Here is a 23,959-nt window from a genome sequence, read left to right on the forward strand (position 1 = left end):
TTTCATAAATTAAATACTCTTAAAAATATGACGAGATAACTCTGTCTGAAATAGTTTCCTCTCGTTTTTGTCAATCTTTAAAAAGTTCAGACAACCTGTTGTCAGAAGTGGCGTTCGAACCCACGCTCTCTTTCGAGAACCAGAGCTTAAATCTGGCGCCTTAGACCGCTCGGCCATTCTGACGACGCTTTAACAGACATGCTATCGATTCGATAAATTTTCAGCAATTAATAGAGTAAAAAAACAAACCATATGTACCTGCGATAAATTAACATATCTCTAATATTGCAGCATGAACTAATTTTTTCTACCTATCTCCGTCGAACGTATTATGAAAAGAATAATTATTCTTTACTTGAATAAAACCCTCATAAATTAAATATTCTTAAAAATATGATGAGATAACTCTGTCCGAAATAGTTTCCTCTCGTTTTTGTCAATCTTTAAAAAGTTCAGACAACTTTTTTTCAGAAGTCGGGTTCGAACCCACGCTCTCTTTCGAGAACCACAGCTTAAGTCTGGCGCCTTAGACCGCTCAGCCATACTGACGGCACTTTATAAGCCATGCTATCGATTCGATAAATTTTCAGCAATGAATAGAGTAAAAAGACAAACCATATGTACCTGCGATAAATGAACATATCTCGAATATTGCAGCATGAACTAATTTTATCTCCCTATCTCCGTCGAACGTATTATGAAAAGAATAATTATTCTTTACTTGAATAAAACATTCATAAATTAAATACTCTTAAAAATATGATGAGATAACTCTGTCTGAAATAGTTTAATCTCGTTTTTGTCAATCTTTAAAATGTTAACACAACCTGTTGTCAGAAGTGGGGTTCGAACCCACGCTCTCTTTCGAGAACCAGAGCTTAAATCTGGCGCCTTAGACCGCTCGGCCATTCTGACGACGTTTCATCAGCCATGCTATCGATTCGATAAATTTTCAGCAATGAATAGAGTAAAAAGACAAACCATATGTACCTGCGATAAATGAACATATCTCGAATATTGCAGCATGAACTAATTTTTTCTCCCTATCTCCATCGAACGTATTATGAAAAGAATAATTATTCTTTATTTGAATAAAACCGTCATAAATTAAATACTCTTAAAAATATGATGAGATAACTCTGTCTGAAATAGTTTCCTCTCGTTTTTGTCAATCTTTAAAAAGTTAAGACAACCTGTTGTCAGAAGTGGGGTTCGAACCCACGCTCTCTTTCGAGAACCAGAGCTTAAATCTGGCGCCTTTGACCGCTCGGCCATTCTGACGACGTTTTATCAGCCATGCTATCGATTCGATAAATTTTCATCTATGAATAGAGTAAAAAGACAAACCATATGTACCTGCGATAAATGAACATATCTCGAATACTGCAGCATGAACTAATTTTTTCTCCCTATCTCCGTCGAACGTATTATGAAAAGAATAATTATTCTTTACTTGAATAAAACTTTCATAAATTAAATACTCTTAAAAATATGACGAGATAACTCTGTCTGAAATAGTTTCCTCTCTTTTTTGTCAATCTTTAAAAAGTTCAGACAACCTGTTGTCAGAAGTGGGGTTCGAACCCACGCTCTCATTCGAGAACCAGAGCTTAAATCTGGCGCCTTAGACCGCTCGGCCATTCTGACGCTGCTTTATCAGCCATGCTATCGATTCGATAAATTTTCAACAATGAATAGAATGAAAAGACAAACCATATGTACCTGCGATAAATTAACATATCTCGAATATTGCAGCATGAACTAATTTTTTCTCCCTATCTCCGTCGAACGTATTATGAAAAGAATAATTATTCTTTACTTGAATAAAACTTTCATAAATTAAATACTCTTAAAAATATGACGAGATAACTCTGTCTGAAATAGTTTCCTCTCGTTTTTGTCAATCTTTAAAAAGTTCAGACAACCTGTTGTCAGAAGTGGGGTTCGAACCCACGCTCTCTTTCGAGAACCAGAGCTTAAATCTGGCGCCTTAGACCGCTCGGCCATTCTGACGACGCTTTAACAGACATGCTATCGATTCGATAAATTTTCAGCAATTAATAGAGTAAAAAAACAAACCATATGTACCTGCGATAAATTAACATATCTCTAATATTGCAGCATGAACTAATTTTTTCTACCTATCTCCGTCGAACGTATTATGAAAAGAATAATTATTCTTTACTTGAATAAAACCCTCATAAATTAAATATTCTTAAAAATATGATGAGATAACTCGGTCCGAAATAGTTTCCTCTCGTTTTTGTCAATCTTTAAAAAGTTCAGACAACCTGTTTTCAGGAGTCGGGTTCGAACCCACGCTCTCTTTCGAGAACCACAGCTTAAGTCTGGCGCCTTAGACCGCTCAGCCATACTGACGACACTTTATAAGCCATGCTATCGATTCGATAAATTTTCAGCAATGAATAGAGTAAAAAGACAAACCATATGTACCTGCGATAAATGAACATATCTCGAATATTGCAGCATGAACTAATTTTTTCTCCATATCTCCGTCGAACGTATTATGAAAAGAATAATTATTCTTTACTTGAATAAAACATTCATAAATTAAATACACTTAAAAATATGATGAGATAACTCTGTCTGAAATAGTTTAATCTCGTTTTTGTCAATCTTTAAAATGTTAAGACAACCTGTTGTCAGAAGTGGGGTACGAACCCACGCTCTCGTTCGAGAACCAGAGCTTAAATCTGGCGCCTTAGACCGCTCGGCCATTCCGACGACGTTTTATCAGCCATGCTATCGATTCGATAAATTTTCAGCAATGAATAGAGTAAAAAGACAAACCATATGTACCTGCGATAAATGAATATATCTCGAACATTGCAGCATGAACTAATTTTTTCTCCTTATCTCCGTCGAACGTAGTATGAAAAGAATAATTATTCTTTACTTGAATAAAGCCCTCATAAATTAAATACTCTTAAAAATATGATGAGATAACTCTGTCTGAAATAGTTTAATCTCGTTTTTGTCAATCTTTAAAATGTTAAGACAACCTGTTGTCAGAAGTGGGGTTCGAACCCACGCTCTCGTTCGAGAACCACAGCTTAAGTCTGGCGCCTTAGACCGCTCAGCCATACTGACGACACTTTATAAGCCATGCTATCGATTCGATAAATTTTCAGCAATGAATAGAGTAAAAAGACAAACCATATGTACCTGCGATAAATGAACATATCTCGAATATTGCAGCATGAACTAATTTTTTCTCCCTATCTCCATCGAACGTATTATGAAAAGAATAATTATTCTTTATTTGAATAAAACCGTCATAAATTAAATACTCTTAAAAATATGATGAGATAACTCTGTCTGAAATAGTTTCCTCTCGTTTTTGTCAATCTTTAAAAAGTTAAGACAACCTGTTGTCAGAAGTGGGGTTCGAACCCTCGCTCTCTTTCGAGAACCAGAGCTTAAATCTGGCGCCTTAGACCGCTCGGCCATTCTGACGACGTTTTATCAGCCATGCTATCGATTCGATAAATTTTCATCTATGAATAGAGTAAAAAGACAAACCATATGTACCTGCGATAAATGAACATATCTCGAATATTGCAGCATGAACTAATTTTTTCTCCTTATCTCCGTCGAACGTATTATGAAAAGAATAATTATTCTTTACTTGAATAAAACCCTCATAAATTAAATACTCTTAAAAATATGATGAGATAACTCTCTCTGAAATAGTTTCCTCTCGTTTTTGTCAATCTTTAAAAAGTTCAGAAACGGTGCTGTCAGAAGTGGGGTTCGAACCCACGCTCTCTTTCGAGAACCAGAGCTTAAATCTGGCGCCTTAGACCTCTCGGCCATTCCGACGACGTTTTACCAGCCATGCTATCGATTCGATAAATTTTCAGCAATGAATAGAGTAAAAAGACAAACCATATGTACCTGCGATAAATGAACATATCTCGAATATTGCAGCATGAACTAATTTTTTCTCCCTATCTCCGTCGAACGTATTATGAAAAGAATAATTATTCTTTATTTGAATAAAACCGTCATAAATTAAATACTCTTAAAAATATGATGAGATAACTCTGTCTGAAATAGTTTCCTCTCGTTTTTGTCAATCTATAAAAAGTTAAGACAACCTGTTGTCAGAAGTGGGGTTCGAACCCACGCTCTCATTCGAGAACCAGAGCTTAAATCTGGCGCCTTAGACCGCTCGGCCATTCTGACGACACTTTATAAGCCATGCTATCGATTCGATAAATTTTCAGCAATGAATAGAGTAAAAAGACAAACCATATGTACCTGCGATAAATGAACATATCTCGAATATTGCAGCATGAACTAATTTTTTCTCCCTATCTCCGTCGAACGTATTATGAAAAGAATAATTATTCTTTACTTGAATAAAACTTTCATAAATTAAATACTCTTAAAAATATGACGAGATAACTCTGTCTGAAATAGTTTCCTCTCGTTTTTGTCAATCTTTAAAAAGTTCAGACAACCTGTTGTCAGAAGTGGGGTTCGAACCCACGCTCTCTTTCGAGAACCAGAGCTTAAATCTGGCGCCTTAGACCGCTCGGCCATTCCGACGACGTTTTATCAGCCATGCTATCGATTCGATAAATTTTCAGCAATGAATAGAGTAAAAAGACAAACCATATATACCTGCGATAAATGAACATATCTCGAATATTGCAGCATGAACTAATTTTTTCTCCCTATCTCCGTCGAACGTATTATGAAAAGAATAATTATTCTTTATTTGAATAAAACCGTCATAAATTAAATACTCTTAAAAATATGATGGGATAACTCTGTCTGAAATAGTTTCCTCTCGTTTTTGTCAATCTATAAAAAGTTAAGACAACCTGTTGTCAGAAGTGGGGTTCGAACCCACGCTCTCATTCGAGAACCAGAGCTTAAATCTGGCGCCTTAGACCGCTCGGCCATTCTGACGACACTTTATAAGCCATGCTATCGATTCGATAAATTTTCAGCAATGAATAGAGTAAAAAGACAAACCATATGTACCTGCGATAAATGAACATATCTCGAATATTGCAGCATTAACTAATTTTTTCTCCCTATCTCCGTCGAACGTATTATGAAAAGAATAATTATTCTTTACTTGAATAAAACTTTCATAAATTAAATACTCTTAAAAATATGACGAGATAACTCTGTCTGAAATAGTTTCCTCTCGTTTTTGTCAATCTTTAAAAAGGTCAGCCAATCTGTTGTCAGAAGTGGGGTTCGAACCCACGCTCTCTTTCGAGAACCAGAGCTTAAATCTGGCGCCTTAGACCGCTCGGCCATTCTGACGACGTTTTATCAGCCATGCTATCGATTCGATAAAATTTCAGCAATGAATAGAGTAAAAAGACAAACCATATGTACCTGCGATAAATGAACATATCTCGAATATTGCAGCATGAACTAATTTTTTCTCCCTATCTCCGTCGAACGTATTATGAAAAGAATAATTATTCTTTACTTGAATAAAACCCTCATAAATTAAATACTCTTAAAAATATGATGAGATAACTCTGTCTGAAATAGTTTAATCTCGTTTTTGTCAATCTTTAAAATGTTAAGACAACCTGTTGTCAGAAGTGGGGTTCGAACCCATGCTCTCGTTCGAGAACCACAGCTTAAGTCTGGCGCCTTAGACCGCTCAGCCATACTGACGACACTTTATAAGCCATGCTATCGATTCGATAAATTTTCAGCAATGAATAGAGTAAAAAGACAAACCATATGTACCTGCGATAAATGAACATATCTCGAATATTGCAGCATGAACTAATTTTTTCTCCCTATCTCCATCGAACGTATTATGAAAAGAATAATTATTCTTTATTTGAATAAAACCGTCATAAATTAAATACTCTTAAAAATATGATGAGATAACTCTGTCTGAAATAGTTTCCTCTCGTTTTTGTCAATCTTTAAAAAGTTAAGACAACCTGTTGTCAGAAGTGGGGTTCGAACCCACGCTCTCTTTCGAGAACCAGAGCTTAAATCTGGCGCCTTAGACCGCTCGGCCATTCCGACGACGTTTTATCAGCAATGCTATCGATTCGATAAATTTTCAGCAATGAATAGAGTAAAAAGACAAACCAAATGTACCTGCGATAAATGAACATATCTCGAATATTGCAGCATGAACTAATTTTTTTCTCCTTATCTGCGTCGAACGTATTATGAAAAGAATAATTATTCTTTACTTGAATAAAACTTTCATAAATTAAATACTCTTAAAAATATGACGAGATAACTCTGTCTGAAATAGTTTCCTCTCGTTTTTGTCAATCTTTAAAAAGTTCAGACAACCTGTTGTCAGAAGTGGGGTTCGAACCCACGCTCTCTTTCGAGAACCAGAGCTTAAATCTGGCGCCTTAGACCGCTCGGCAATTCCGACGACGTTTTATCAGCCATGCTATCGATTCGATAAATTTTCAGCAATGAATAGAGTAAAAAGACAAACCATATGTACCTGCGATAAATGAATATATCTCGAACATTGCAGCATGAACTAATTTTTTCTCCTTATCTCCGTCGAACGTATTATGAAAAGAATAATTATTCTTTACTTGAATAATACCCTCATAAATTAAATACTCTTAAAAATATGATGAAATAACTCTGTCTGAAATAGTTTCCTCTCGTTTTTGTCAATCTTTAAAAAGGTCAGCCAATCTGTTGTCAGAAGTGGGGTTCGAACCCACGCTCTCTTTCGAGAACCAGAGCTTAAATCTGGCGCCTTAGACCGCTCGGCCATTCTGACGACGTTTTATCAGCCATGCTATCGATTCGATAAAATTTCAGCAATGAATAGAGTAAAAAGACAAACCATATGTACCTGCGATAAATGAACATATCTCGAATATTGCAGCATGAACTAATTTTTTCTCCCTATCTCCGTCGAACGTATTATGAAAAGAATAATTATTCTTTACTTGAATAAAACCCTCATAAATTAAATACTCTTAAAAATATGATGAGATAACTCTGTCTGAAATAGTTTAATCTCGTTTTTGTCAATCTTTAAAATGTTAAGACAACCTGTTGTCAGAAGTGGGGTTCGAACCCACGCTCTCGTTCGAGAACCACAGCTTAAGTCTGGCGCCTTAGACCGCTCAGCCATACTGACGACACTTTATAAGCCATGCTATCGATTCGATAAATTTTCAACAATGAATAGAGTAAAAAGACAAACCATATGTACCTGCGATAAATGAACATATCTCGAATATTGCAGCATGAACTAATTTTTTATCCCTATCTCCGTCGAACGTATTATTAAAAGAATAATTATTCTTTACTTGAATAAAACCCTCATAAATTAAATACTTTTAAAAATATGATGAGATATTTTGTCTGAAATAGTTTCCTCTCGTTTTTGTCAATCTTTAAAAAGTTCAGACATTCTGTTGTCAGAAGTGGGGTTCGAACCGACGCTCTCTTTCGAGAACCAGAGCTTAAATCCGGCGCCTTAGACCGCTCGGCCATTCTGATGACGTTTTATTAGCCATGCTATCAATTCGATAAATTTTCATCTATTAATAGAGTAAAAAGACAAACCATATGTACCTGCGATAAATGAACATATCTCGAATACTACAGCATGAACTAATTTTTTCTCCCTATCTCCGTCGAACGTATTATGAAAAGAATAATTATTCTTTACTTGAATAAAACCCTCATAATTTAAATACTCTTAAAAATATGATGAGATAACTCTGTCTGAAATAGTTTCCTCTCGTTTTTGTCAATCTTTAAAGAGTTCAGAAACGGTGCTGTCAGAAGTGGGGTTCGAAACCACGCTCTCTTTCGAGAACCAGAGCTTAAATCTGGCGCCTTAGACCTCTCGGCCATTCCGACGACATTTTACCAGCCATGCTATCGATTCGATAAATTTTCAGCAATGAATAGAGTAAAAAGACAAACCATATGTACCTGCGATAAATGAACATATCTCGAATATTGCAGCATGAACTAATTTTTTCTCCCTATCTCCGTCGAACGTATTATGAAAAGAATAATTATTCTTTATTTGAATAAAACCCTCATAAATTAAATATTCTTAAAAATATGATGAGATAACTCTGTCCGAAATAGTTTCCTCTCGTTTTTGCCAATCTTTAAAAAGTTCAGACAACCTGTTTTCAGAAGTCGGGTTCGAACCAACGCTCTCTTTTGAGAACCACAGCTTAAGTCTGGCGCCTTAGACCGCTCAGCCATACTGACGACACTTTATAAGCCATGCTATCGATTCGATAAATTTTCAGCAATGAATAGAGTAAAAAGACAAACCATATGTACCTGCGATAAATGAACATATCTCTAATATTGCAGCATGAACTAATTTTTTCTACCTATCTCCGTCGAACGTATTACGAAAAGAATAATTATTCTTTACTTGAATAAAACCCTCATAAAATAAATATTCTTAAAAATATGATGTGATAACTCGGTCCGAAATAGTTTCCTCTCGTTTTTGTCAATTTTTAAAAAGTTCAGACAACCTGTTTTCAGAAGTCAGGTTCGAGCCCACGCTCTCTTTCGAGAACCACAGCTTAAGTCTGGCGCCTTAGACCGCTCAGCCATACTGACGACACTTTATAAGCCATGCTATCGATTCGATAAATTTTCAGCAATGAATAGAGTAAAAAGACAAACCATATGTACCTGCGATAAATGAACATATCTCGAATATTGCAGCATGAACTAATTTTTTCTCCCTATCTCCGTCGAACGTATTATGAAAAGAATAATTATTCTTTACTTGAATAAAACCCTCATAAATTAAATACTCTTAAAAATATGATAGGATAACTCTGTCTGAAATAGTTTAATCTCGTTTTTGTCAATCTTTAAAATGTTAAGACAACCTGTTGTCAGAAGTGGGGTTCGAACCTACGCTCTCATTCGAGAACCAGAGCTTAAATCTGGCACCTTAGACCGCTCGGCCATTCTGACGCTGCTTTATCAGCCATGCTATCGATTCGATAAATTTTCAGCAATGAATAGAGTAAAAAGACAAACCATATGTACCTGCGATAAATGAACATATCTCGAATATTGCAGCTAATTTTTTCTCCCTATCTCCGTCGAACGTATTATGAAAAGAATAATTATTCTTTACTTGAATAAAACATTCATAAATTAAATATTCTTAAAAATATGATGAGATAACTCTGTCTGAAATAGTTTAATCTCGTTTTTGTCAATCTTTAAAATGTTAAGACAACCTGTTGTCATAAGTGGGGTTCGAACCCACGCTCTCGTTCGAGAACCAGAGCTTAAATCTGGCGCCTTAGACCGCTCGGCCACTCTGACGGCGCTTTAACAGCCATGCTATCGATTCGATAAATTTTCAGCAATGAATAGAGTAAAAAGACAAACCATATGTACCTGCGATAAATGAACATATCTCGAATATTGCAGCATGAACTAATTTTTTCTCCCTATCTCCGTCGAACGTATTATGAAAAGAATAATTATTCTTTACTTGAATAAAACCCTCATAAATTAAATATTCTTAAAAATATGATGAGATAACTCTGTCTGAAATAGTTTCCTCTCGTTTTTGTCAATCTTTAAAAAGTTCAGACAACCTTTTTCAGAAGTCGGGTTCGAACCCGCGCTCTCTTTCGATAACCAGAGCTTAAATCTGGCGCTTTAGACCGCACGGCCATTCTGACGACGCTTTAACAGCCATGCTATCGATTCGATAAATTTTACTCTATGAATAGAGTAAAAAGACAAACCATATATACCTGCGATAAATGAACATATCTGGAATATTGCAGCATGAACTAATTTTTTATCCCTATCTCCGTCGAACGTATTATTAAAAGAATAATTATTCTTTACTTGAATAAAACCCTCATAAATTAAATACTTTTAAAAATATAATGCGATATTTTGTCTGAAATATTTTCCTCTCGTTTTTGTCAATCTTTAAAAAGTTCAGACAACCTGTTGTCAGAAGTGGGGTTCGAACCGACGCTCTCTTTCGAGAACCAGAGCTTAAATCCGGCGCCTTAGACCGCTCGGCCATTCTGATGACGTTTCATTAGCCATGCTATCAATTCGATAAATTTTCATCTATTAATAGAGTAAAAAGACAAACCATATGTACCTGCGATAAATGAACATATCTCGAATACTACAGCATGAACTAATTTTTTCTCCCTATCTCCGTCGAAAGTATTATGAAAAGAATAATTATTCTTTACTTGAATAAAACCCTCATAAATTAAATACTCTTAAAAATATGATGAGATAACACTGTCTGAAATAATTTCCTCTCGTTTTTGTCAATCTTTAAAAAGTTCAGACAACCTGTTGTCAGAAGTGGGGTTCGAACCGACGCTCTCTTCCGAGAACCAGAGCTTAAATCTGGCGCCTTAGACCGCTCGGCCATTCTGATGACGTTTTATTAGCCATGCTATCGATTCGATAAATTTTCATCTATTAATAGAGTAAAAAGACAAACCATATGTACCTGCGATAAATGAACATATCTCGAATACTACAGCATGAACTAATTTTTTCTCCCTATCTCCGTCGAACGTATTATGAAAAGAATAATTATTCTTTACTTGAATAAAACCGTCATAAATTAAATACTCTTAAAAATATGATGAGATAACTCTGTCTGAAATAGTTTCCTCTCGTTTTTGTCAATCTTTAAAAAGTTCAGACAACCTGTTGTCAGAAGTGGGGTTCGATCCGACGCTCTCTTTCGAGAACCAGAGCTTAAATCTGGCGACTTAGACCGCTCGGCCATTCTGACGACGCTTTAACAGACATGCTATCGATTCGATAAATTTTCAGCAATTAATAGAGTAAAAAGACAAACCATATGTACCTGCGATAAATTAACATATCTCTAATATTGCAGCATGAACTAATTTTTTCTACCTATCTCCGTCGAACGTATTATGAAAAGAATAATTATTTTTTACTTGAATAAAACCCTCATAAATTAAATATTCTTAAAAATATGATGAGATAACTCTGTCCGAAATAGTTTCCTCTCGTTTTTGTCAATCTTTAAAAAGTTCAGACAACCTGTTTTCAGAAGTCGGGTTCGAACCCACGCTCTCTTTCGAGAACCACAGCTTAAGTCTGGCGCCTTAGACCGCTCAGCCATACTGACGACACTTTATAAGCCATGCTATCGATTCGATAAATTTTCAGCAATGAATAGAGTAAAAAGACAAACCATATGTACCTGCGATAAATGAACATATCTCGAATATTGCAGCATGAACTAATTTTTTCTCCCTATCTCCGTCGAACGTATTATGAAAAGAATAATTATTCTTTACTTGAATAAAACATTCATAAATTAAATACTCTTAAAAATATGATGAGATAACTCTGTCTGAAATAGTTTAATCTCGTTTTTGTCAATCTTTAAAATGTTAAGACAACCTGTTGTCAGAAGTGGGGTTCGAACCCACGCTCTCGTTCGAGAACCAGAGCTTAAATCTGGCGCCTTAGACCGCTCGGCCACTCTGACGGCGCTTTAACAGCCATGCTATCGATTCGATAAATTTTCAGCAATGAATAGAGTAAAAAGACAAACCATATGTACCTGCGATAAATGAACATATCTCGAATATTGCAGCATGAACTAATTTTTTCTCCCTATCTCCGTCGAACGTATTATGAAAAGAATAATTATTCTTTACTTGAATAAAACCCTCATATATTAAATATTCTTAAAAATATGATGAGATAACTCTGTCTGAAATAGTTTCCTCTCGTTTTTGTCAATCTTTAAAAAGTTCAGACAACCTTTTTCAGAAGTCGGGTTCGAACCCGCGCTCTCTTTCGAGAACCACAGCTTAAGTGTTGCGCCTTAGACCGCTCAGCCATACTGACGACACTTTATAAGCCATGCTATCGATTCGATAAATTTTCATCTAGGAATAGAGTAAAAAGACAAACCATATATACCTGCGATAAATGAACATATCTCGAATATTGCAGCATGAACTAATTTTTTATCCCTATCTCAGTCGAACGTATTATTAAAAGAATAATTATTCTTTACTTGAATAAAACCCTCATAAATTAAATACTTTTAAAAATATGATGAGATATTTTGTCTGAAATAGTTTCCTCTCGTTTTTGTCAATCTTTAAAAAGTTCAGACATTCTGTTGTCAGAAGTGGAGTTCGAACCGACGCTCTCTTTCGAGAACCAGAGCTTAAATCCGGCGCCTTAGACCGCTCGGCCATTCTGATGACGATTTATTAGCCATGCTATCAATTCGATAAATTTTCATCTATTAATAGAGTAAAAAGACAAACCATATGTACCTGCGATAAATGAACATATCTCGAATACTACAGCATGAACTAATTTTTTCTCCCTATCTCCGTCGAACGTATTATGAAAAGAATTATTATTCTTTACTTGAATAAAACCCTCATAATTTAAATACTCTTAAAAATATGATGAGATAACTCTGTCTGAAATAGTTTCCTCTCGTTTTTGTCAATCTTTAAAAAGTTCAGAAACGGTGCTGTCAGAAGTGGGGTTCGAACCCACGCTCTCTTTCGAGAACCAGAGCTTAAATCTGGCGCCTTAGAAATCTCGGCCATTCATTCCGACGACGTTTTACCAGCCATGCTATCGATTCGATAAATTTTCAGCAATGAATAGAGTAAAAAGACAAACCATATGTACCTGCGATAAATGAACATATCTCGAATATTGCAGCATGAACTAATTTTTTCTCCCTATCTCCGTCGAACGTATTATGAAAAGAATAATTATTCTTTATTTGAATAAAACCCTCATAAATTAAATATTCTTAAAAATATGATGAGATAACTCTGTCCGAAATAGTTTCCTCTCGTTTTTGTCAATCTTTAAAAAGTTCAGACAACCTGTTTTCAGAAGTCGGGTTCGAACCCACGCTCTCTTTCGAGAACCACAGCTTAAGTCTGGCGCCTTAGACCGCTCAGCCATACTGACGACACTTTATAAGCCATGCTATCGATTCGATAAATTTTCAGCAATGAATAGAGTAAAAAGACAAACCATATGTACCTGCGATAAATGAACATATCTCGAATATTGCAGCTAATTTTTTCTCCCTATCTCCGTCGAACGTATTATGAAAAGAATAATTATTCTTTACTTGAATAAAACATTCATAAATTAAATACTCTTAAAAATATGATGAGATAACTCTGTCTGAAATAGTTTAATCTCGTTTTTGTCAATCTTTAAAATGTTAAGACAACCTCTTGTCAGAAGTGGGGTTCGAACCCACGCTCTCGTTCGAGAACCAGAGCTTAATTCTGGCGCCTTAGACCGCTCGGCCACTCTGACGGCGCTTTAACAGCCATGCTATCGATTCGATAAATTTTCAGCAATGAATAGAGTAAAAAGACAAACCATATGTACCTGCGATAAATGAACATATCTCGAATATTGCAGCATGAACTAATTTTTTCTCCCTATCTCCGTCGAACGTATTATGAAAAGAATAATTATTCTTTACTTGAATAAAACCCTCATAAATTAAATATTCTTAAAAATATGATGAGATAACTCTGTCTGAAATAGTTTCCTCTCGTTTTTGTCAATCTTTAAAAAGTTCAGACAACCTTTTTCAGAAGTGGGGTTCGAACCCGCGCTCTCTTTCGAGAACCACAGCTTAAGTGTTGCGCCTTAGACCGCTCAGCCATACTGACGACACTTTATAAGCCATGCTATCGATTCGATAAATTTTCATCTAGGAATAGAGTAAAAAGACAAACCATATATACCTGCGATAAATGAACATATCTCGAATATTGCAGCATGAACTAATTTTTTATCCCTATCTCCGTCGAACGTATTATTAAAAGAATAATTATTCTTTACTTGAATAAAACCCTCATAAATTAAATACTTTTAAAAATATGATGAGATATTTTGTCTGAAATAGTTTCCTCTCGTTTTTGTCAATCTTTAAAAAGTTCAGACATTCTGTTGTCAGAAGTGGGGTTCGAACCGACGCTCTCTTTCGAGAACCAGAGCTTAAATCCGGCGCCTTAGACCGCTCGGCCATTCTGATGACGTTTTATTAGCCATGCTATCAATTCGATAAATTTTCATCTATTAATAGAGTAAAAAGGCAAACCATATGTACCTGCGATAAATGAACATATCTCGAATACTACAGCATGAACTAATTTTTTCTCCCTATCTCCGTCGAACGTATTATGAAAAGAATAATTATTCTTTACTTGAATAAAACCCTCATAATTTAAATACTCTTAAAAATATGATGAGATAACTCTGTCTGAAATAGTTTCCTCTCGTTTTTTTCAATCTTTAAAGAGTTCAGAAACGGTGCTGTCAGAAGTGGGGTTCGAACCCACGCTCTCTTTCGAGAACCAGAGCTTAAATCTGGCGCCTTAGACCTCTCGGCCATTCCGACGACGTTTTACCATCCATGCTATCGATTCGATAAATTTTCAGCAATGAATAGAGTAAAAAGACAAACCATATGTACCTGCGATAAATGAACATATCTCGAATATTGCAGCATGAACTAATTTTTTCTCCCTATCTCCGTCGAACGTATTATGAAAAGAATAATTATTCTTTATTTGAATAAAACCCTCATAAATTAAATATTCTTAAAAATATGATGAGATAACTCTGTCCGAAATAGTTTCCTCTCGTTTTTGTCAATCTTTAAAAAGTTCAGACAACCTGTTTTCAGAAGTCGGGTTCGAACCCACGCTCTCTTTCGAGAACCACAGCTTAAGTCTGGCGCCTTAGACCGCTCAGCCATACTGACGACACTTTATAAGCCATGCTATCGATTCGATAAATTTTCAGCAATGAATAGAGTAAAAAGACAAACCATATGTACCTGCGATAAATGAACATATCTCGAATATTGCAGCTAATTTTTTCTCCCTATCCCCGTCGAACGTATTATGAAAAGAATAATTATTCTTTACTTGAATAAAACATTCATAAATTAAATACTCTTAAAAATATGATGAGATAACTCTGTCTGAAATAGTTTAATCTCGTTTTTGTCAATCTTTAAAATGTTAAGACAACCTCTTGTCAGAAGTGGGGTTCGAACCCACGCTCTCGTTCGAGAACCAGAGCTTAAATCTGGCGCCTTAGACCGCTCGGCCACTCTGACGGCGCTTTAACAGCCATGCTATCGATTCGATAAATTTTCAGCAATGAATAGAGTAAAAAGACAAACCATATGTACCTGCGATAAATGAACATATCTCGAATATTGCAGCATGAACTAATTTTTTCTCCCTATCTCCGTCGAACGTATTATGAAAAGAATAATTATTCTTTACTTGAATAAAACCCTCATAAATTAAATATTCTTAAAAATATGATGAGATAACTCTGTCTGAAATAGTTTCCTCTCGTTTTTGTCAATCTTTAAAAAGTTCAGACAACCTTTTTCAGAAGTGGGGTTCGAACCCGCGCTCTCTTTCGAGAACCACAGCTTAAGTGTTGCGCCTTAGACCGCTCAGCCATACTGACGACACTTTATAAGCCATGCTATCGATTCGATAAATTTTCATCTAGGAATAGAGTAAAAAGACAAACCATATATACCTGCGATAAATGAACATATCTCGAATATTGCAGCATGAACTAATTTTTTATCCCTATCTCCGTCGAACGTATTATTAAAAGAATAATTATTCTTTACTTGAATAAAACCCTCATAAATTAAATACTTTTAAAAATATGATGAGATATTTTGTCTGAAATAGTTTCCTCTCGTTTTTGTCAATCTTTAAAAAGTTCAGACATTCTGTTGTCAGAAGTGGGGTTCGAACCGACGCTCTCTTTCGAGAACCAGAGCTTAAATCCGGCGCCTTAGACCGCTCGGCCATTCTGATGACGTTTTATTAGCCATGCTATCAATTCGATAAATTTTCATCTATTAATAGAGTAAAAAGACAAACCATATGTACCTGCGATAAATGAACATATCTCGAATACTACAGCATGAACTAATTTTTTCTCCCTATCTCCGTCGAACGTATTATGAAAAGAATAATTATTCTTTACTTGAATAAAACCCTCATAATTTAAATACTCTTAAAAATATGATGAGATAACTCTGTCTGAAATAGTTTCCTCTCGTTTTTGTCAATCTTTAAAGAGTTCAGAAACGGTGCTGTCAGAAGTGGGGTTCGAACCCACGCTCTCTTTCGAGAACCAGAGCTTAAATCTGGCGCCTTAGACCTCTCGGCCATTCCGACGACGTTTTACCATCCATGCTATCGATTCGATAAATTTTCAGCAATGAATAGAGTAAAAAGACAAACCATATGTACCTGCGATAAATGAACATATCTCGAATATTGCAGCATGAACTAATTTTTTCTCCCTATCTCCGTCGAACGTATTATGAAAAGAATAATTATTCTTTATTTGAATAAAACCCTCATAAATTAAATATTCTTAAAAATATGATGAGATAACTCTGTCCGAAATAGTTTCCTCTCGTTTTTGCCAATCTTTAAAAAGTTCAGACAACCTGTTTTCAGAAGTCGGGTTCGAACCAACGCTCTCTTTTGAGAACCACAGCTTAAGTCTGGCGCCTTAGACCGCTCAGCCATACTGACGACACTTTATAAGCCATGCTATCGATTCGATAAATTTTCAGCAATGAATAGAGTAAAAAGACAAACCATATGTACCTGCGATAAATGAACATATCTCTAATATTGCAGCATGAACTAATTTTTTCTACCTATCTCCGTCGAACGTATTACGAAAAGAATAATTATTCTTTACTTGAATAAAACCCTCATAAATTAAATATTCTTAAAAATATGATGTGATAACTCGGTCCGAAATAGTTTCCTCTCGTTTTTGTCAATTTTTAAAAAGTTCAGACAACCTGTTTTCAGAAGTCAGGTTCGAGCCCACGCTCTCTTTCGAGAACCACAGCTTAAGTCTGGCGCCTTAGACCGCTCAGCCATACTGACGACACTTTATAAGCCATGCTATCGATTCGATAAATTTTCAGCAATGAATAGAGTAAAAAGACAAACCATATGTACCTGCGATAAATGAACATATCTCGAATATTGCAGCATGAACTAATTTTTTCTCCCTATCTCCGTCGAACGTATTATGAAAAGAATAATTATTCTTTACTTGAATAAAACCCTCATAAATTAAATACTCTTAAAAATATGATAGGATAACTCTGTCTGAAATAGTTTAATCTCGTTTTTGTCAATCTTTAAAATGTTAAGACAACCTGTTGTCAGAAGTGGGGTTCGAACCTACGCTCTCATTCGAGAACCAGAGCTTAAATCTGGCGCCTTAGACCGCTCGGCCATTCTGACGCTGCTTTATCAGCCATGCTATCGATTCGATAAATTTTCAGCAATGAATAGAGTAAAAAGACAAACCATATGTACCTGCGATAAATGAACATATCTCGAATATTGCAGCTAATTTTTTCTCCCTATCTCCGTCGAACGTATTATGAAAAGAATAATTATTCTTTACTTGAATAAAACATTCATAAATTAAATATTCTTAAAAATATGATGAGATAACTCTGTCTGAAATAGTTTAATCTCGTTTTTGTCAATCTTTAAAATGTTAAGACAACCTGTTGTCATAAGTGGGGTTCGAACCCACGCTCTCGTTCGAGAACCAGAGCTTAAATCTGGCGCCTTAGACCGCTCGGCCACTCTGACGGCGCTTTAACAGCCATGCTATCGATTCGATAAATTTTCAGCAATGAATAGAGTAAAAAGACAAACCATATGTACCTGCGATAAATGAACATATCTCGAATATTGCAGCATGAACTAATTTTTTCTCCCTATCTCCGTCGAACGTATTATGAAAAGAATAATTATTCTTTACTTGAATAAAACCCTCATAAATTAAATATTCTTAAAAATATGATGAGATAACTCTGTCTGAAATAGTTTCCTCTCGTTTTTGTCAATCTTTAAAAAGTTCAGACAACCTTTTTCAGAAGTCGGGTTCGAACCCGCGCTCTCTTTCGATAACCAGAGCTTAAATCTGGCGCTTTAGACCGCACGGCCATTCTGACGACGCTTTAACAGCCATGCTATCGATTCGATAAATTTTACTCTATGAATAGAGTAAAAAGACAAACCATATATACCTGCGATAAATGAACATATCTCGAATATTGCAGCATGAACTAATTTTTTATCCCTATCTCCGTCGAACGTATTATTAAAAGAATAATTATTCTTTACTTGAATAAAACCCTCATAAATTAAATACTTTTAAAAATATAATGCGATATTTTGTCTGAAATATTTTCCTCTCGTTTTTGTCAATCTTTAAAAAGTTCAGACAACCTGTTGTCAGAAGTGGGGTTCGAACCGACGCTCTCTTTCGAGAACCAGAGCTTAAATCCGGCGCCTTAGACCGCTCGGCCATTCTGATGACGTTTCATTAGCCATGCTATCAATTCGATAAATTTTCATCTATTAATAGAGTAAAAAGACAAACCATATGTACCTGCGATAAATGAACATATCTCGAATACTACAGCATGAACTAATTTTTTCTCCCTATCTCCGTCGAAAGTATTATGAAAAGAATAATTATTCTTTACTTGAATAAAACCCTCATAAATTAAATACTCTTAAAAATATGATGAGATAACACTGTCTGAAATAATTTCCTCTCGTTTTTGTCAATCTTTAAAAAGTTCAGACAACCTGTTGTCAGAAGTGGGGTTCGAACCGACGCTCTCTTCCGAGAACCAGAGCTTAAATCTGGCGCCTTAGACCGCTCGGCCATTCTGATGACGTTTTATTAGCCATGCTATCGATTCGATAAATTTTCATCTATTAATAGAGTAAAAAGACAAACCATATGTACCTGCGATAAATGAACATATCTCGAATACTACAGCATGAACTAATTTTTTCTCCCTATCTCCGTCGAACGTATTATGAAAAGAATAATTATTCTTTACTTGAATAAAACCGTCATAAATTAAATACTCTTAAAAATATGATGAGATAACTCTGTCTGAAATAGTTTCCTCTCGTTTTTGTCAATCTTTAAAAAGTTCAGACAACCTGTTGTCAGAAGTGGGGTTCGATCCGACGCTCTCTTTCGAGAACCAGAGCTTAAATCTGGCGACTTAGACCGCTCGGCCATTCTGACGACGCTTTAACAGACATGCTATCGATTCGATAAATTTTCAGCAATTAATAGAGTAAAAAGACAAACCATATGTACCTGCGATAAATTAACATATCTCTAATATTGCAGCATGAACTAATTTTTTCTACCTATCTCCGTCGAACGTATTATGAAAAGAATAATTATTTTTTACTTGAATAAAACCCTCATAAATTAAATATTCTTAAAAATATGATGAGATAACTCTGTCCGAAATAGTTTCCTCTCGTTTTTGTCAATCTTTAAAAAGTTCAGACAACCTGTTTTCAGAAGTCGGGTTCGAACCCACGCTCTCTTTCGAGAACCACAGCTTAAGTCTGGCGCCTTAGACCGCTCAGCCATACTGACGACACTTTATAAGCCATGCTATCGATTCGATAAATTTTCAGCAATGAATAGAGTAAAAAGACAAACCATATGTACCTGCGATAAATGAACATATCTCGAATATTGCAGCATGAACTAATTTTTTCTCCCTATCTCCGTCGAACGTATTATGAAAAGAATAATTATTCTTTACTTGAATAAAACATTCATAAATTAAATACTCTTAAAAATATGATGAGATAACTCTGTCTGAAATAGTTTAATCTCGTTTTTGTCAATCTTTAAAATGTTAAGACAACCTGTTGTCAGAAGTGGGGTTCGAACCCACGCTCTCGTTCGAGAACCAGAGCTTAAATCTGGCGCCTTAGACCGCTCGGCCACTCTGACGGCGCTTTAACAGCCATGCTATCGATTCGATAAATTTTCAGCAATGAATAGAGTAAAAAGACAAACCATATGTACCTGCGATAAATGAACATATCTCGAATATTGCAGCATGAACTAATTTTTTCTCCCTATCTCCGTCGAACGTATTATGAAAAGAATAATTATTCTTTACTTGAATAAAACCCTCATATATTAAATATTCTTAAAAATATGATGAGATAACTCTGTCTGAAATAGTTTCCTCTCGTTTTTGTCAATCTTTAAAAAGTTCAGACAACCTTTTTCAGAAGTCGGGTTCGAACCCGCGCTCTCTTTCGAGAACCACAGCTTAAGTGTTGCGCCTTAGACCGCTCAGCCATACTGACGACACTTTATAAGCCATGCTATCGATTCGATAAATTTTCATCTAGGAATAGAGTAAAAAGACAAACCATATATACCTGCGATAAATGAACATATCTCGAATATTGCAGCATGAACTAATTTTTTATCCCTATCTCCGTCGAACGTATTATTAAAAGAATAATTATTCTTTACTTGAATAAAACCCTCATAAATTAAATACTTTTAAAAATATGATGAGATATTTTGTCTGAAATAGTTTCCTCTCGTTTTTGTCAATCTTTAAAAAGTTCAGACATTCTGTTGTCAGAAGTGGGGTTCGAACCGACGCTCTCTTTCGAGAACCAGAGCTTAAATCCGGCGCCTTAGACCGCTCGGCCATTCTGATGACGTTTTATTAGCCATGCTATCAATTCGATAAATTTTCATCTATTAATAGAGTAAAAAGGCAAACCATATGTACCTGCGATAAATGAACATATCTCGAATACTACAGCATGAACTAATTTTTTCTCCCTATCTCCGTCGAACGTATTATGAAAAGAATAATTATTCTTTACTTGAATAAAACCCTCATAATTTAAATACTCTTAAAAATATGATGAGATAACTCTGTCTGAAATAGTTTCCTCTCGTTTTTGTCAATCTTTAAAGAGTTCAGAAACGGTGCTGTCAGAAGTGGGGTTCGAACCCACGCTCTCTTTCGAGAACCAGAGCTTAAATCTGGCGCCTTAGACCTCTCGGCCATTCCGACGACGTTTTACCATCCATGCTATCGATTCGATAAATTTTCAGCAATGAATAGAGTAAAAAGACAAACCATATGTACCTGCGATAAATGAACATATCTCGAATATTGCAGCATGAACTAATTTTTTCTCCCTATCTCCGTCGAACGTATTATGAAAAGAATAATTATTCTTTATTTGAATAAAACCCTCATAAATTAAATATTCTTAAAAATATGATGAGATAACTCTGTCCGAAATAGTTTCCTCTCGTTTTTGTCAATCTTTAAAAAGTTCAGACAACCTGTTTTCAGAAGTCGGGTTCGAACCCACGCTCTCTTTCGAGAACCACAGCTTAAGTCTGGCGCCTTAGACCGCTCAGCCATACTGACGACACTTTATAAGCCATGCTATCGATTCGATAAATTTTCAGCAATGAATAGAGTAAAAAGACAAACCATATGTACCTGCGATAAATGAACATATCTCGAATATTGCAGCTAATTTTTTCTCCCTATCTCCGTCGAACGTATTATGAAAAGAATAATTATTCTTTACTTGAATAAAACATTCATAAATTAAATACTCTTAAAAATATGATGAGATAACTCTGTCTGAAATAGTTTAATCTCGTTTTTGTCAATCTTTAAAATGTTAAGACAACCTCTTGTCAGAAGTGGGGTTCGAACCCACGCTCTCGTTCGAGAACCAGAGCTTAAATCTGGCGCCTTAGACCGCTCGGCCACTCTGACGGCGCTTTAACAGCCATGCTATCGATTCGATAAATTTTCAGCAATGAATAGAGTAAAAAGACAAACCATATGTACCTGCGATAAATGAACATATCTCGAATATTGCAGCATGAACTAATTTTTTCTCCCTATCTCCGTCGAACGTATTATGAAAAGAATAATTATTCTTTACTTGAATAAAACCCTCATAAATTAAATATTCTTAAAAATATGATGAGATAACTCTGTCTGAAATAGTTTCCTCTCGTTTTTGTCAATCTTTAAAAAGTTCAGACAACCTTTTTCAGAAGTGGGGTTCGAACCCGCGCTCTCTTTCGAGAACCACAGCTTAAGTGTTGCGCCTTAGACCGCTCAGCCATACTGACGACACTTTATAAGCCATGCTATCGATTCGATAAATTTTCATCTAGGAATAGAGTAAAAAGACAAACCATATATACCTGCGATAAATGAACATATCTCGAATATTGCAGCATGAACTAATTTTTTATCCCTATCTCCGTCGAACGTATTATTAAAAGAATAATTATTCTTTACTTGAATAAAACCCTCATAAATTAAATACTTTTAAAAATATGATGAGATATTTTGTCTGAAATAGTTTCCTCTCGTTTTTGTCAATCTTTAAAAAGTTCAGACATTCTGTTGTCAGAAGTGGGGTTCGAACCGACGCTCTCTTTCGAGAACCAGAGCTTAAATCCGGCGCCTTAGACCGCTCGGCCATTCTGATGACGTTTTATTAGCCATGCTATCAATTCGATAAATTTTCATCTATTAATAGAGTAAAAAGACAAACCATATGTACCTGCGATAAATGAACATATCTCGAATACTACAGCATGAACTAATTTTTTCTCCCTATCTCCGTCGAACGTATTATGAAAAGAATAATTATTCTTTACTTGAATAAAACCCTCATAATTTAAATACTCTTAAAAATATGATGAGATAACTCTGTCTGAAATAGTTTCCTCTCGTTTTTGTCAATCTTTAAAGAGTTCAGAAACGGTGCTGTCAGAAGTGGGGTTCGAACCCACGCTCTCTTTCGAGAACCAGAGCTTAAATCTGGCGCCTTAGACCTCTCGGCCATTCCGACGACGTTTTACCATCCATGCTATCGATTCGATAAATTTTCAGCAATGAATAGAGTAAAAAGACAAACCATATGTACCTGCGATAAATGAACATATCTCGAATATTGCAGCATGAACTAATTTTTTCTCCCTATCTCAGTCGAACGTATTATGAAAAGAATAATTATTCTTTATTTGAATAAAACCCTCATAAATTAAATATTCTTAAAAATATGATGAGATAACTCTGTCCGAAATAGTTTCCTCTCGTTTTTGTCAATCTTTAAAAAGTTCAGACAACCTGTTTTCAGAAGTCGGGTTCGAACCCACGCTCTCTTTCGAGAACCACAGCTTAAGTCTGGCGCCTTAGACCGCTCAGCCATACTGACGACACTTTATAAGCCATGCTATCGATTCGATAAATTTTCAGCAATGAATAGAGTAAAAAGACAAACCATATGTACCTGCGATAAATGAACATATCTCGAATATTGCAGCTAATTTTTTCTCCCTATCTCCGTCGAACGTATTATGAAAAGAATAATTATTCTTTACTTGAATAAAACATTCATAAATTAAATACTCTTAAAAATATGATGAGATAACTCTGTCTGAAATAGTTTAATCTCGTTTTTGTCAATCTTTAAAATGTTAAGACAACCTCTTGTCAGAAGTGGGGTTCGAACCCACGCTCTCGTTCGAGAACCAGAGCTTAAATCTGGCGCCTTAGACCGCTCGGCCACTCTGACGGCGCTTTAACAGCCATGCTATCGATTCGATAAATTTTCAGCAATGAATAGAGTAAAAAGACAAACCATATGTACCTGCGATAAATGAACATATCTCGAATATTGCAGCATGAACTAATTTTTTCTCCCTATCTCCGTCGAACGTATTATGAAAAGAATAATTATTCTTTACTTGAATAAAACCCTCATAAATTAAATATTCTTAAAAATATGATGAGATAACTCTGTCTGAAATAGTTTCCTCTCGTTTTTGTCAATCTTTAAAAAGTTCAGACAACCTTTTTCAGAAGTCGGGTTCGAACCCGCGCTCTCTTTCGATAACCAGAGCTTAAATCTGGCGCTTTAGACCGCACGGCCATTCTGACGACGCTTTAACAGCCATGCTATCGATTCGATAA

General features: G+C 35.4%; 33 non-coding genes across 33 annotated transcripts; all 33 read right to left on the bottom strand.

Moving 5' to 3' along the window:
- Positions 1–99: 99 nt before the first annotated feature.
- On the bottom strand, positions 100–183 carry Trnal-uaa (transfer RNA leucine (anticodon UAA)). Its single transcript has one exon. It is a non-coding gene; the product is annotated as a tRNA-Leu (tRNA).
- Positions 184–831: 648 nt separating this feature from the next.
- On the bottom strand, positions 832–915 carry Trnal-uaa (transfer RNA leucine (anticodon UAA)). Its single transcript has one exon. It is a non-coding gene; the product is annotated as a tRNA-Leu (tRNA).
- A 282-nt stretch (positions 916–1,197) lies between these two features.
- Trnal-uaa (transfer RNA leucine (anticodon UAA)) lies at positions 1,198–1,281 on the bottom strand. Its single transcript has one exon. It is a non-coding gene; the product is annotated as a tRNA-Leu (tRNA).
- A 282-nt stretch (positions 1,282–1,563) lies between these two features.
- On the bottom strand, positions 1,564–1,647 carry Trnal-uaa (transfer RNA leucine (anticodon UAA)). Its single transcript has one exon. It is a non-coding gene; the product is annotated as a tRNA-Leu (tRNA).
- A 282-nt stretch (positions 1,648–1,929) lies between these two features.
- Positions 1,930–2,013, bottom strand: Trnal-uaa (transfer RNA leucine (anticodon UAA)). The gene has a single exon. It is a non-coding gene; the product is annotated as a tRNA-Leu (tRNA).
- Positions 2,014–2,661: 648 nt separating this feature from the next.
- On the bottom strand, positions 2,662–2,745 carry Trnal-uaa (transfer RNA leucine (anticodon UAA)). Its single transcript has one exon. It is a non-coding gene; the product is annotated as a tRNA-Leu (tRNA).
- A 282-nt stretch (positions 2,746–3,027) lies between these two features.
- On the bottom strand, positions 3,028–3,111 carry Trnal-uaa (transfer RNA leucine (anticodon UAA)). The gene has a single exon. It is a non-coding gene; the product is annotated as a tRNA-Leu (tRNA).
- A 282-nt stretch (positions 3,112–3,393) lies between these two features.
- Trnal-uaa (transfer RNA leucine (anticodon UAA)) lies at positions 3,394–3,477 on the bottom strand. The gene has a single exon. It is a non-coding gene; the product is annotated as a tRNA-Leu (tRNA).
- A 282-nt stretch (positions 3,478–3,759) lies between these two features.
- Positions 3,760–3,843, bottom strand: Trnal-uaa (transfer RNA leucine (anticodon UAA)). The gene has a single exon. It is a non-coding gene; the product is annotated as a tRNA-Leu (tRNA).
- Positions 3,844–4,125: 282 nt separating this feature from the next.
- Positions 4,126–4,209, bottom strand: Trnal-uaa (transfer RNA leucine (anticodon UAA)). The gene has a single exon. It is a non-coding gene; the product is annotated as a tRNA-Leu (tRNA).
- Positions 4,210–4,491: 282 nt separating this feature from the next.
- Positions 4,492–4,575, bottom strand: Trnal-uaa (transfer RNA leucine (anticodon UAA)). The gene has a single exon. It is a non-coding gene; the product is annotated as a tRNA-Leu (tRNA).
- Positions 4,576–4,857: 282 nt separating this feature from the next.
- Trnal-uaa (transfer RNA leucine (anticodon UAA)) lies at positions 4,858–4,941 on the bottom strand. Its single transcript has one exon. It is a non-coding gene; the product is annotated as a tRNA-Leu (tRNA).
- A 282-nt stretch (positions 4,942–5,223) lies between these two features.
- Positions 5,224–5,307, bottom strand: Trnal-uaa (transfer RNA leucine (anticodon UAA)). The gene has a single exon. It is a non-coding gene; the product is annotated as a tRNA-Leu (tRNA).
- A 282-nt stretch (positions 5,308–5,589) lies between these two features.
- On the bottom strand, positions 5,590–5,673 carry Trnal-uaa (transfer RNA leucine (anticodon UAA)). The gene has a single exon. It is a non-coding gene; the product is annotated as a tRNA-Leu (tRNA).
- A 282-nt stretch (positions 5,674–5,955) lies between these two features.
- Trnal-uaa (transfer RNA leucine (anticodon UAA)) lies at positions 5,956–6,039 on the bottom strand. The gene has a single exon. It is a non-coding gene; the product is annotated as a tRNA-Leu (tRNA).
- A 283-nt stretch (positions 6,040–6,322) lies between these two features.
- Trnal-uaa (transfer RNA leucine (anticodon UAA)) lies at positions 6,323–6,406 on the bottom strand. The gene has a single exon. It is a non-coding gene; the product is annotated as a tRNA-Leu (tRNA).
- Positions 6,407–6,688: 282 nt separating this feature from the next.
- Trnal-uaa (transfer RNA leucine (anticodon UAA)) lies at positions 6,689–6,772 on the bottom strand. Its single transcript has one exon. It is a non-coding gene; the product is annotated as a tRNA-Leu (tRNA).
- Positions 6,773–7,054: 282 nt separating this feature from the next.
- Positions 7,055–7,138, bottom strand: Trnal-uaa (transfer RNA leucine (anticodon UAA)). The gene has a single exon. It is a non-coding gene; the product is annotated as a tRNA-Leu (tRNA).
- Positions 7,139–7,785: 647 nt separating this feature from the next.
- Positions 7,786–7,869, bottom strand: Trnal-uaa (transfer RNA leucine (anticodon UAA)). The gene has a single exon. It is a non-coding gene; the product is annotated as a tRNA-Leu (tRNA).
- A 1,014-nt stretch (positions 7,870–8,883) lies between these two features.
- Trnal-uaa (transfer RNA leucine (anticodon UAA)) lies at positions 8,884–8,967 on the bottom strand. Its single transcript has one exon. It is a non-coding gene; the product is annotated as a tRNA-Leu (tRNA).
- A 276-nt stretch (positions 8,968–9,243) lies between these two features.
- Trnal-uaa (transfer RNA leucine (anticodon UAA)) lies at positions 9,244–9,327 on the bottom strand. Its single transcript has one exon. It is a non-coding gene; the product is annotated as a tRNA-Leu (tRNA).
- A 2,110-nt stretch (positions 9,328–11,437) lies between these two features.
- Positions 11,438–11,521, bottom strand: Trnal-uaa (transfer RNA leucine (anticodon UAA)). Its single transcript has one exon. It is a non-coding gene; the product is annotated as a tRNA-Leu (tRNA).
- A 1,742-nt stretch (positions 11,522–13,263) lies between these two features.
- Trnal-uaa (transfer RNA leucine (anticodon UAA)) lies at positions 13,264–13,347 on the bottom strand. The gene has a single exon. It is a non-coding gene; the product is annotated as a tRNA-Leu (tRNA).
- A 1,012-nt stretch (positions 13,348–14,359) lies between these two features.
- Positions 14,360–14,443, bottom strand: Trnal-uaa (transfer RNA leucine (anticodon UAA)). Its single transcript has one exon. It is a non-coding gene; the product is annotated as a tRNA-Leu (tRNA).
- A 642-nt stretch (positions 14,444–15,085) lies between these two features.
- Positions 15,086–15,169, bottom strand: Trnal-uaa (transfer RNA leucine (anticodon UAA)). Its single transcript has one exon. It is a non-coding gene; the product is annotated as a tRNA-Leu (tRNA).
- A 1,012-nt stretch (positions 15,170–16,181) lies between these two features.
- Trnal-uaa (transfer RNA leucine (anticodon UAA)) lies at positions 16,182–16,265 on the bottom strand. The gene has a single exon. It is a non-coding gene; the product is annotated as a tRNA-Leu (tRNA).
- A 1,014-nt stretch (positions 16,266–17,279) lies between these two features.
- On the bottom strand, positions 17,280–17,363 carry Trnal-uaa (transfer RNA leucine (anticodon UAA)). The gene has a single exon. It is a non-coding gene; the product is annotated as a tRNA-Leu (tRNA).
- A 276-nt stretch (positions 17,364–17,639) lies between these two features.
- On the bottom strand, positions 17,640–17,723 carry Trnal-uaa (transfer RNA leucine (anticodon UAA)). The gene has a single exon. It is a non-coding gene; the product is annotated as a tRNA-Leu (tRNA).
- A 2,110-nt stretch (positions 17,724–19,833) lies between these two features.
- Trnal-uaa (transfer RNA leucine (anticodon UAA)) lies at positions 19,834–19,917 on the bottom strand. Its single transcript has one exon. It is a non-coding gene; the product is annotated as a tRNA-Leu (tRNA).
- Positions 19,918–20,929: 1,012 nt separating this feature from the next.
- Trnal-uaa (transfer RNA leucine (anticodon UAA)) lies at positions 20,930–21,013 on the bottom strand. Its single transcript has one exon. It is a non-coding gene; the product is annotated as a tRNA-Leu (tRNA).
- A 642-nt stretch (positions 21,014–21,655) lies between these two features.
- Positions 21,656–21,739, bottom strand: Trnal-uaa (transfer RNA leucine (anticodon UAA)). Its single transcript has one exon. It is a non-coding gene; the product is annotated as a tRNA-Leu (tRNA).
- A 1,012-nt stretch (positions 21,740–22,751) lies between these two features.
- On the bottom strand, positions 22,752–22,835 carry Trnal-uaa (transfer RNA leucine (anticodon UAA)). Its single transcript has one exon. It is a non-coding gene; the product is annotated as a tRNA-Leu (tRNA).
- Positions 22,836–23,477: 642 nt separating this feature from the next.
- Trnal-uaa (transfer RNA leucine (anticodon UAA)) lies at positions 23,478–23,561 on the bottom strand. The gene has a single exon. It is a non-coding gene; the product is annotated as a tRNA-Leu (tRNA).
- Positions 23,562–23,959: the final 398 nt, after the last annotated feature.

The sequence above is a fragment of the Argiope bruennichi genome, chromosome 10 (genome assembly GCF_947563725.1).
Source record: "Argiope bruennichi chromosome 10, qqArgBrue1.1, whole genome shotgun sequence".
NCBI lineage: Eukaryota > Metazoa > Arthropoda > Arachnida > Araneae > Araneidae > Argiope > Argiope bruennichi.